The sequence below is a fragment of the Phodopus roborovskii genome, unplaced genomic scaffold, assembly GCF_943737965.1.
Source record: "Phodopus roborovskii unplaced genomic scaffold, PHOROB, whole genome shotgun sequence".
NCBI classification, from domain to species: domain Eukaryota; kingdom Metazoa; phylum Chordata; class Mammalia; order Rodentia; family Cricetidae; genus Phodopus; species Phodopus roborovskii.
Window position 1 is genome coordinate 7,621,346 of NW_026126433.1, and position 12,767 is coordinate 7,634,112.

At 39.6% G+C, this 12,767-nt stretch overlaps 1 protein-coding gene across 6 annotated transcripts in view; it reads right to left on the reverse strand.

The window, feature by feature from the left end:
- Mecom (MDS1 and EVI1 complex locus) overlaps positions 1-12,767 on the reverse strand; it is a 540,594-nt gene that overhangs the window by 60,081 nt on the left and 467,746 nt on the right. The gene's annotated exons all lie outside the window — the stretch shown is intronic.

Below are 12,767 nucleotides of genomic sequence, written 5' to 3' on the forward strand. Positions count from 1 at the left end.
ACAAGTGTTTGTTTTTAGTGATCCATATTTTATACATTAGATAACTTTATATTTGGACAGTTTCTATCAATAAAATGCAGAAGTAACATTGGGCGAAAGAATTTGGAGAATGGATGGCAAAATATAAGAATCAATGTGTTTATTTGTAGACAAATTACGATAAATATTATTAAACCCACAGTTTAATTGGGAATAAATGCTTGATAAGATAACTCCATTAATTAAAAGAGAGAGAGAGAGAGAGAGAGAAATCGAGCTCCTTTCTCCACCCCCCACCCAACCAAAAGAAAAAAAAAAAGGAGCAAACACAGAGCCCCACCCTTGCTAGGCTAGAGATCCCAAAGCCCAGAATCCAATTTATTCCCAACTCAACAATGGAAAGTTAAGCAAAGTGCCCAGGTCTAGGGGCAATTACCTAGGAGAGGTAGAGCCAGCCATCAGGCTTACAATGTGCTGACATTAAACTTTTGTCTATGGACCAGGTCTCACAAGTGCCACCCTCTTTTTGTTTTCTCCAAGTGCAAGTTAATGTGAAAAAGTAGTAGATCTTTATTTTCCCCAAAATGCTGATCGGAAAACAAAAATAGTAACAGAAGACAAGGATGTGGGGGATAGTAAATGACAAGAGGTGGTGACTAATTCATTTTGGTGGTCTGTTATCTGTGACATTGAACTGTTCTTTCAGATAATGGCCATTGTTTGAGGGGAAAATCTCACAGCAGTGGTAGGTAGACAGGAAAAAATCCTTTGTAAATAACCTAAGCAGTCAGATATTCCCATAGAGCCTGGCCTGAGAACCTTGAGGAGCCCTGGCCTCCTTGCATTGATCGCAGGTCCTTCCTCAACTTGCCATTGTTGGAGCTTTTTTTTTTTTTTTTTTTTTTTTTTAATTTAGCCATAAATTGGACTAGCTGGAGCTATGAGCTGTTCTATTTTCTTCCTGTCAGGATGAGAGATTTGTTTTATGATGCATTGTGTATTAAATACAAGTAATCTGGGGGAACTGATTGCTTCAGACACTTGGGCTTGATCGGGGCTCGGGTGCTCAGTGCCCCAAACCATTCCTGACCTACATCACCCGGCCAGACCTTGTAGCACCCACTGCCTAACCTTCCCAAGACTTCTCTTACAAGCAGGAAACGCTGGCGTAGAGACAAAAGTCCTGGGGAATCAGTGACAGGTCCTGACTAAATTCACATTCCAGGGAGAAAGCCTCCCTTTGAGGTTTTTTTTTTTTTTTTCCCTCTGTATTAGCTTCTGGTGTGGGAGGCGGGGCAATGGGTCCGGACAGGATCCTTGAAGGTACGGCAGGAGGCCAGTAGGTGGCGATGTATCCCGAAATAAAGCACAGTGCCTCCTCATCAACCCAGGTGAAGCCACCAGGTTCCAGCCTGCTAGTCACATCCAGGTCCTGTGCCACTGCCTACGTGGAGGATATTCCTACCTCTGAGAATCCCTTCTCTAAACACATCCTCCCTGAGACCCTACTAGATGTGTCTAAAGACAGGAAGGATCCATTCTAGCATCACCACTAATAATTTAATATTTGTTTCATATTAAATATTATTGCTGTCGCCATTATCACTCTTGTACACTAAAGGCAATAACTTCACATGAAGATAGCCATCATACCTTTTCTTAATATAACTTAAAATACAGAGAAAGACATGCTCCCTAGCATGTGGTTCTTCTAATAGTAATCCATTAGAAGATGTACCCCATCAGAGGAAACACAGGCCCACCCAAGGGTAGAGAGAGAGCCAGAGTCTGGCAAAGAGCTTGCTTTTCTCCCCTGTAAGCTTGCTTCCAGTCAGGAGGTTTCTAAAACAATAAATACAAGGAGCCAAATACCAACCCCAACACCCTCTACTCCTTGGGATTTCTAGAGAAGTCTGCTTACAGGAGTTACCAGGTACACGCTAAGCCACTGCAAAAACTGCTTTCTGCTCTGTAGAACTCAGGAGCATGTGTGTTCTGCAGAGCTTAGCACTGCCCTTGCAATGGGCTATTAAAAATAATGGTTTTTACTATACTCTCAAACCAGCTTTAATTTGCAAGCATGTATCGGGATATATGACCTAAATATCAAGGGGATAGAATTGGAAGGAGCAGCTTTAAACAAATGTATGGCTTTGGGATATTTGGGATAGCAAGAAACACATTAGTTCATCAGATTTTTTTTTTAAGAATCAAACTTTTAAAAGGCTTTTCAGTAGGAGCTGCATCACACTTCTTTATTTTCTTAATTGTTGTTTACCAAGGAGACATTGGAAAGTCTGAGATCTAAGCAGATTCTCTAGGAATTATAAAAATTCCACTTTGGTAGATGGCAGGGCAGGGGTGGAAGAGGTTAATGTGTTTTCTTCCTGGTTTGAAAGGGTATAAACCCCCCTCAAGCCTTTCTCTGCCTCCTCAGGCAACAGGGACTGCAGAATCTTTAAAAAGCCCAAAGATTTCCAATAAGGCCATGGGTTCTGCCTTCATTGTTGAACTGTTTATTTAAAATAAGTCAATATATTAGTTAAACCAGTAATAACTTAGTGCCCCAGTATTCAAGTGATTCCCACAGGACTGTAAACCAATGCCTCTTTTAAAACCTTAAACTTCATGGTTGTCCCAGAAGCAAGAGTCCAGCTAATGGAGACCCTATGGGCATGGTACATGCCAGCACATCATTAAAAGAAAGAAAAGCAGTCCACCAAAAGCCAGATGAAATGACTGCACTGTCCACTTTTAATGGCTTCCTGTGGACAAACGGCCCTGTAACACTCTGCAGAGGACGGTATTTAAAAACAAGACAACTCTCTGGCAGTTTTCAATACCATAAAGTTAATAAAGTAGGTTCCCATTCACCCTGACATTATGTTTTGAGTTTATAGAGGAAGGCACTTTATAGCTTTAGCCCTAAGTACAGTCCCTTTAATTCTGTAGCTCTGGGTTCTTGGGGTGGCTAAACAGCCACCGAACTCCAAGCTTGACTTTTTTCCCCCTCCTAACACTGTGCAAATGTAGGTTTGGGGGTTTCTCACTAGCAGTCTCATTCACAGACTGCCCATGAAATCTTGCTTCATACAGTTCATGTCAGGAAGCATGAAATAATCTGAGAAATTGACATTTGGCTGAACAATAACTGCTCGCTAATTAAATTAGCTTTGTGTATAGATATTGATGTGTGTTTAAAAAGAAAATCAATGTTTCCTTTCTATAGCACAACGGTATGTGGGGCATGGTTGGACTTAAGTGAGACACAGATAAGAAAAATCTAAAAGATGTCCCATTGATTTTGATACAAATATCTCAGCCAATTTCCTTCCCCTCTGAGTCCTCCAAATTCTCACCACCCACAATCTATTTAAATCTTTTCATCCAGTGAGAAGATTTGAATAAAATATAATGCTCAGGTGCAAAAATCTAGATCAGAAGGCTGTAGGATTGGCTGTGATGAATGTTCCATTTGATTTTAATTATTTACACTGCTTAATCAGGGAAGTATGTCACAAGCTTGAACTTGAAGTTGAATTCTGAGATACTGGTAGGCAGACGTGCAAATCTGCCCAGCACAGTGCCAAGACATAGACACAAAGGTTCTGAAACTCCACAGTACCCTACCCTCATGGCTCTGCAAAGAGACAATGGTCATTTCTGAGGAACTCCACCTTTCTTCCTTTTTATTTACCCCCCCCACCGCCCCGCTTTCTTAAATCTGTTGATGCAGTTCTACAGAAAAGAAGGAAGGAAAGAAGCAGGGGGAAGGAGGGAAGAAAGAAGGAAGAAAGGAAGGAAAGAAAGAAGGAAGGAAGGGGGAAAGGAAGGAAGGAAGAGGAGGAAATTAAAGGTTAAAAAAAAAAGGTAAATAAAACATTTCCCTTGGTCTGGAAATGGCCCGACTGAAAGCATGTTCATCTCAGCCTCAGTAATTTGGTTCTCCAGGAGAAGACAGAAGCCCTGCTGCTGTGCCCTGCACTTCATAAATCACATCTTTATGTGGACAAGGTCAGGGCACCTAACAGCTCAGACATGGGCCTTTGCAGTGGCTCGAGGATTCAGGCGTGTTTACTCTCCCGCTCGGCTCTCGGAGGAGTCGTCCAGCACGCTTCTAATTACTTTTGATTATTTTCATTTGCCGGGGTCAGTCTGGCTTGCCGGGACTGCAGGAGGGTTGATTTCCTACACATCCTGAGTCTTTGTAGGACAGCACTGTGTGCGTTCAGAATTAGCACCCCGTTATTGTCCTCACACTGTGAAGCCCCCTTTACTCAGACGCTAGGTTACCCCCGAACTGGCCCCTACTACCCTTCCTATTAATTAACCACAAGGCCGTAATCCCTATCTGATCGGTTTTCCCAAAAGAGCCCCCAACTCTAACACCTGAGAATTTATTTAGGATATCTGGACAGAATGAAATCAATTTTTCTGCTTCAATCTTTAAACATGTTTAGTAATGAATAACAACTATTTTGAAACTAAGATGAAATACTTTGCTGAAACAACAGCTCAAGTGAATAAATTATTATACTCAAAGATTTATTCCCCAAATTCCAACACCGGCTGCCATATTTACAATATTTTTGTTGACTATTTTGATCTATTTCCTGCACTATTCTGCAGAGTGTTTAAAGCATCACAACAAAAGGCTTCATCTAAAGTTTCCATGAAAAACCTTATGATAAATAAACTGTTTAATAAAATAAAGCTAAATTGTAATGGAGCACAAAAACAGCATCATTTTCCTCTTCTCCTTTCTATCTGTCTGATGTGAATGCATTCAAGAAAATAACATGATGAGCCTATACATAGTCACAAAGACTAAGGCAAAACATATGACACACACCTGTGTCAATAAGAAGTGGGCAGTTTTTATAGTGCTTAAGACATTTTGTAAGCATCTTCAATTTCTAGAGAATAACTAATGGCTATTCTCAAAAAGCCAAATATTTCCTCCTTTCTGCTGTAGAACTAAAGAACTAAAGAAGCCAATGTGTTTGGAAGTACCCTCAACTTTGTACAGGTTTGATTTTTCATTATTTTATCCATTCTAATTAATTCAGCCTTTCAAGACAGTGTTCAGCACAGTGTGCAGTAACTCCAGGGTTGACACCCTCCCCGGGGCTTTGCTTTCAGACTCCTGATCTTGTGGGGAAAAGTGAGCTGCAAGGCATGCCTCGTCTCCACACCCTCTGTGTACCTCTGTGTAAGGCACTTAACCTTTGAGTTGATTTCCATGCAAGTTTCATAATATCAGCATAATGAGAGTGTTGGGAAAATAAATTGAGTAATGTGAGTGCGAGTGGCACTGAGTCCATGGGAACAGGACAAAATAAGTGATTTCCACAGTGTCTGTATAACATGCTAGAGCAAACACATATATATGCACAACTTGGAAGACAGTCTGGCCCACATGTTGGGGAATGACTAAGTATAATTATATATTTTTTAACCCTTGGTTCCATCCTGATGCCAGTTGCCCTAATTCCTACCTTGATTTAGAAGAGAAGAATTTTAAGAAAAATGTTTTTCTCTCTCTCTCGAGATGTGTTTCCCTGTCTGTCTGTGTCTGGCATGCAGCTGAGCTCCTACTGTCCCAGCCACTGTGTTCCCTGATAATCAGCAAGAAAGCCTAGGAACAAAGGTGAACTGGGACCTAAACACACACACACACACACACACACACACACACAGAGAGAGAGAGAGAGAGAGAGAGAGAGAGAGGTACACACAGACACACACACACAAACACAAACACACAAGCTTCAGGTCCAAAGTCAGGTCGGAAAAAGCATCCCTTACAATACCCTGGGGAGGGCTTCAGACGGGACCTACAAAAGTACACACACACACTCACACACACACACTCAGGTCAACAAACAGGTCAGAAAAGGCATCCCTTACAATATAAGCTTCAGATGCTAGGCAGATGGGAATTAGGTCCGATTCACCCCTTATTATCTATGATCTAGGCTGAAACAAGTACTTAACAGGTATTTGTGAGCTCGAATGCCTAGTTAGGGTACCTGGCACTCCAATCTAAACTGCTAATATGGTCTCATCACAGATCTTTAGCCTCCAACTCACCCTTTACTAGTTTCCATTCTTTTAATTATCCAGACTTTACTCCCCAAACTTTTGCAGTACCTTGAAATGCAAACCCATCCTAATTTGTGGAAACATAGGAAGCAGCAAATGTAAATAATAGGATTTTGCATGGAACACAGCATTGGATCAAAACAAAATGGCTACTATTGTTGCCATTACTGACGTAATTATTGTCACTCATGCTACTCTGCCTGGCTCCTTGGTGACCACAGGTTACATCTCATCTGGCCTTCAGTGTGCTTCAGCTCTGTATATAGTGGGATGGTCCTTAACAGCCACTCTGATTTTCAAAGGATGGATTTACTCACACTGGTATCTTCAATGGCATCTTCTCATAACAAACTAGACTATGTTTGTATGCCTTTGTGAGAGTGGTGTAATTACGATAGACCGTGGGGAAATGTTTAGCATTTAAGGAAACTTGGCTGATTCATGCTGCTCCCCTGAAAGAATCAGCCATAATAATTTCTTCCATTGTTGCCTCTTTGGAGTAGCATGGTGGCCATTTTGTCACTTTCTCTCACAAGATCATTTCTGGATCAGCCCTTTGCCCTTCTTAATTGTTTTCTCTCCTCCCCAAGTGAGCAGTCATTGGCTCTGTTCACTTGCTAAAGTATGTTTGCAGTTTCCCTACTCCCTGCCATGCAAATGGTCCTAGTGGAAGCCTGTATAACTACAAACCTAAATGTCTATGGCATTTTTACACCAGAAACTCATCTTTCTGAAACAACAAGGGTATCATAATGTGTCGCTTTGCCTAAAGCAAAAGGTACAAATTGGTAAATGAAAAGAAAGACTAAAATAAAATAAAACCTCCAATAGATCCAAATTTGCTGAAAAATAAAACTGATTCAAACACAGATGTCTTCTGTGACTTGACATCAAGTTCGTATTCCAGACCCATTTCCTGTATTTTCCCCTACACAGACTGTCAACTATAGCCAATAACTGGGTATGTGTACACACTCTTGACCCACTAACCAGGCTCCTATGACTCCTTCTCTTGCCTCTGACAATGCTATCATTCAGGAACTACAGCAATAGACTGAGGAGATGAAGTAATAGCCCTGTTTATCAAACTCACACAGCATCTTCTAAAGTCTCTGAAATTCTTACAGTGCTCACTATGAAAGCATAGTAAAGAATATTTAGGACCACTTTAGGTACTCTGATTATCCAGGACACTTATAACCTGTCTGATGCCAAGAAACATCCTGCACACCTGAAAGTCCTCAGTGGTGAGTTACTCTCAGGCAGCCTTACAAATGGCAGGCATTCTGCAATTAACTTAAGTAAATATAGCTGCTCCTTGAAGCATCCCAGTGAAGATAATGTAATAAATGCGTTATGAAAGAGTAAAAATATAACTTTTAGTTAAAATATATTTGATTTTATTAGGCATCATGGAAGGTATTAAACATACACAAAACCCTCTTCCTCTTTCCACTGAAACACCTGAGTCAGAAGTCAGATCTTGTAATTATTTTGTATCTGTTTCAATAAAGCATAAATATTCCCATACATACATTTCTATTAACTGACTCTAACTCCTGACCAAAAAATCATAAATAAGACAAAGTGAAATTTCATTTTTTTTATTCAACCAAAAACATTTGGAAGGTCTTTCACAAGAAAACTAAGCCATCATCTGTAAACTCTGGCCAATTGACCCTTTACCTATAAACTTAAAATTATATTTGAGTATATGGTATGTAAACCTTCTGAAGGAATGTATAAAATTTCATTTCACAATCAAACCATTCATTCCTATCATTTTCCATTAAAAGTTTTTCTGAAACATAAATTTTACCATGAGCATATTTATGCATAATATTTTATATTGTTTAGGTTTTTCTTAATATGATTTGGCATCAAGACCATCTCCAACCACAGGTTATGTCTGGATTAAACATGAAGATTCTTTCTATTAAGCTTTTGACATTGGAGTCATATTTTGTGTCTACTTGTAGCTCTCCAGCCACTGAACCAAGTGGACATTAAGTCAGATGGTGTACAAAACTACAGGAATATTCATATGTGGATGAAACGCAATTCTTGATGAATTAATGTGGTTCCAGATGAATTAAAGCAGCAAATGAAGGAGCAGAACTTCCTTGGAACAACCACATAATCTCTGCATAGAGCTTTAACTGTTGCGATTAACTTATGATCTACAACTACAACTACAGAGACATGCACTAAAGCAAGAGGAAGCAGATGATGGAAGGGTGCTACATGCTTGTTATCCCAGCACATGGAAGGTGGAAACAGGAATATGTGGCCTCAAAGACCCACCTCAGACATGCAGGAGCTTAGAGGTTACATGAAATAGGGGGCAGGAGACATTGCTCTGCCATTTACACCTGTTAAACAGTTAAGACTCAGTTATGTGTTAAGTTCTTATCTATGATGTAATGAAATATCCGTGTCCCCTCTATGATGATAATACTAAAATTCCATTTTATCATATCTGTGACTGTAGCCAGACATTCTGAATATAATTTCTATAGTGTCAGAAAAGTACTCCTTAATCCATTTAATGTGTTGAATATTTTATGATGCATACAGTACAAGGTCAAACTATCACAATAGTCTTTAAAGCACCAATCAGATTCTGGTGTCATTGTAAAATACAGACATCAAAAGATAATTCTGTAAATCACATTGCATCAGTTCTTCAGTGTCAAATGAATTCTTACTGTAGCCTGTCTGTAAATTTCAGAATTAAGTACTGGTCAGTTGTAGCATGCAGAACCCCAAATCAATTTGTGTCCTGGCTATACTTCTTGACTAGAGCAAAAACTCCCAGGTTTTTCCCCTCAGAGTGTTTTACCATTGCTGAAGCCATGGGGACATGTACGAAAACACTTAAAAGAAGAAATTCACCCACCCCCAACTCACATGAGTCTCTCTCTGTAAGACGTGGGCCTACTTGTCTGCTAATGAAAGGCTGTAATGACATGGAAGAGCCTGGAGCCTAGGATGGTACAATTCTAGTGACTAGCGATTTTAAAATTTATACTCACACATTTGAGTCACATTGTATACCATCTCTTACTCAGTTTTATGTCCCTACTCACTGCCTCCATCCTACTAGAGCTAGCAGGATTCATTAGTTCCCCGGAGTTGTTAATGAACCAAACTTAGTAATTCACTAGGTACCTCAGCTCTGTGCCCTGAAAAAGAAATCGTTGTCTCTTTCCTGCCTCAAGGAGATGATGGGACAGACTTAGTAGACTCCCTAGAGGAGACCTTACCCTCTCCAAGGAGCAGTTGGGAGGCAGGGGGTAGGAAGGAAATTGGAGGGGAGGGAGAATTGTGATTGCAATGTAAAAAAATAAATTAATAAAAAAAATTTAAAAGAGATGTTATTTATTTTCTGTACTTATCTCATTTGTACTTAATGCTGAAATATTTCCAAAAAGTTATTCAAAGTCTTCATATAATATATTTTGTCAAATGCAGTGGGATGACAACATAAACACACTAAGTTTAATCAAACTTAACTATTATAAATTGTGAATCGAATGCAGAGAAAAGAGACTTGTTTCATAAAGATGTAAATTATCTCAATTTTGAAAAATATTGAATAATAGTGACAAGGTAATAGTTAGGATCAATACTATATTTTTATGCAGCAAGCCGAGAATCTATTTTTAAAATTTATTTTCTTATTTTATGTTTGTGTGTGTGAGTCTGTGTGTATGTATGTACCATCTGCATACATAAAACTGGGTTGTAGGAGGAAGGGCAGGATCTGCTTGAACTTGCAGATAGTTGTAAGCTGCTATGCTATGTGGGTGCTGGGAACTGCACTTGGGTCCTCTGCAATATCACTAGGTAATCTTAAGTGCTGAGACACCCCTATACGAAGTTTTAATATAGATTTTAATATGTGTATTAGGGTTAAGGGAAGAGGAAGAGAGAGGGGAGAGGGAAGAGAGAACACTTAAAAGACAGGTGTACATATCCAAGCTGAGCATTTCTGAAGAAGTGAGTCACCAAAGAGTGCATTCATCACACAGTGTGGATAGAAAACCAGCTCTTTTCTAATTCGTCACCACCTCCAGGAATTTTTTAGTTTTAGTTTTTGGTATAGCCCAGATCATGCTATTGGTACAGGACTCTGCCAATCATGTACACCTAGATATAACTACAACAGTTTGTTTTCACAAACATCTTGCCCCCTGTGGCCTGTAACAGAAAAGAAATGGACTGGATGTGATAAGCGGCCACATGCAGTAAGATTTTTTATGGAGTTCTGAAGACTACAAACTTCCTCTCTGGAAGTTGGAAAGCCTTGGGCTCATGACGAATCAGCCTCCTTCCTCTCTCCTTTTATGCTGTGTTCTTCTGGTGATGGGGCCTTCCCAGTCTGCTTCTGCTTAGGTAGTTTTGAGAGAATTTTCTTGAGCCTCCTAAAATTGTAGTGATGCAACTACAGCATCAGATGTTCTTGGAATTAAACAATTAAGATAATCTATATAAGATGCTTCATATAGTACCTGGTCCATAGGAGATTTTATGAAGGATGGAAAGAAACTAAATACAAGAGACTGAAACTACAGAATCCAAAAGGGTCTGCTATAGTTATCTGCCCCATTGTGTGCTATGTGAGGTGCACGTGCAAAAATATATCATGTTGATTTTGTTTCTTCCTCTGTAAAGTGAAGATAAATTAGTATTAAGAGATGTATATTGCTGTTGAGATGATCATATGAGGTAATCCATGCACAGGACTCATTTCAGTGACTAGCATGGGGAAAACTACTGAATATCTATTAAAATAGGGCACTACCTTAAGAACAGAGTTACCATCTTAGCGGATGCCCTCCATGCTTTATTAGTTTATGTGCACATCCTTATACCAGAAGAGAGAAACTATGTTTCTTTCTTCTTTATTTGCTGTTCATTCAGGCAGTGGTTTGTTTCTGACAAAAATAAATAGAGATACCACCAAGAGAGTGAGGAATAATTTAAACAAGAGATAGAATGAAAATCCACCAAAATGGCTGTCAGCCAACTCAGGGAGCCTCATCCTGATGGGGAAAAACAAAACAAAACTATGTTCCAAAAATGAATTTTCTAAATAAGTAAAATGAAACACAAAAAAGAAAAGCTGTAATCTTTTTCTTCCTTTGGAAACATGTAGCCCAGGCTAGCCTCAAACTAGCTATGTAAAGAAATGACCTTGAATTCCAGACCTTTCTGCCTATAATTTCCAACTACAGGGTTTAGAAGCATGTGTCACAATGACAGGCTAAACATAGGAGTCTTCTTAATTTTACCAGAATTGATACAGACTTTAAAAAACAAACCTCTAACAGAAAACCAATGTGAGCTATCCTTTTTGTCAATATTAGAAGTTGGCTACTAAAAGTCATAATACTTCATAGTATATGAGAAAGGTGATATACTGAAAAAAGAGAAGAGGCTACACAGAATGAGACACTGTGTGAATCCAGAAGACCCAGAGAAGGGACTGAACCTTCCATGTGTAAACTGGCTCTGTTAGTTTGGATGCCATCATGTTACAGTAAAATCACATGATGAATTCAATATGTGAACCAACTTAGTTTGCTTTGCTCCACAAGCATTTACCAGGAACTTTCAGTCTTGAGGAATCACTTGGCACTGAATAAGTACTGATAAGTGATCCTTTAAGCTTCCGCCCACAAGCAACTCCAGGATCCAAGAGGAAAATCCATTGTATTAGCCATTGTTGTAGGCTATACCCAGTAGTCACCTGATTGGCAGAAAGGAAGAATGTTGGCAAGTCATTACCACTTTTAGGAAAAGCACCACTAAGGCACTGGTGACGGCCCCTTCTCTAAGGCATTCTTGCCCACGGAAGCAGAGACAGACTTCTAGTTTAGGAGTGTGTCTTAACTTGGATCTAAAGGAGTCTGGCTGGCCTTGCTCGTTGACACTTTAATCACTTGCCATAATGTGCCCAGGTTCCCAAGAGATTGCCATAACTACATGAAGATCAACCAAAGCTATGTCCAAGACATTCACCATTATTTCACCCAGTTATTCACTACATTCCCTATGATTATTATAACCCTTATTTACAAGCCACCATGCTGAACTCAGTACATTTGAGTATATAAATTACCTCAAACAACATTTTTAAGCAAAATCGAGTTCTACTAGACATATTATCCACATCAGTAGAAACATGGATTTGAATGCAACATTATCAGAGGCATGCTGCAAATTCAAAGGTCTGAATTCTTTGAAGGTCTTTTTCTAATCTGTTCAATTGTACATGCTCCTAGAAACAAACATGTGAGAACACAATTTTACTTGGACCCATGAACTTTGGAAATACTCTGAGATATTCCCCCAACAGCCACCTCACTTTCTCCACCACTTTGTCTCCATTTATAGATCGAAAATGTCTGAACTAAGCATGTTTTGGGAGAAGATTTAGGAGCTATAGGGAGTCACACCATGAATATAGACCATTGCTCCCACTGTTGACCTCCACCTGACTAATTTAAGCAGAGAAAGAAGAGCAGTCAGCATGAGACTATGTGCTATTAAGAACTAAATTTTGAGGTTTGAAGGGTAAGTTCTTCCCAACTTAAGATAGGAGAGAGATGGATAAAGGCTGGCATGACGGGGTAGGCTTTGGGGTCAGGGTCAGCCCTGATCTCACTCCGAACTGG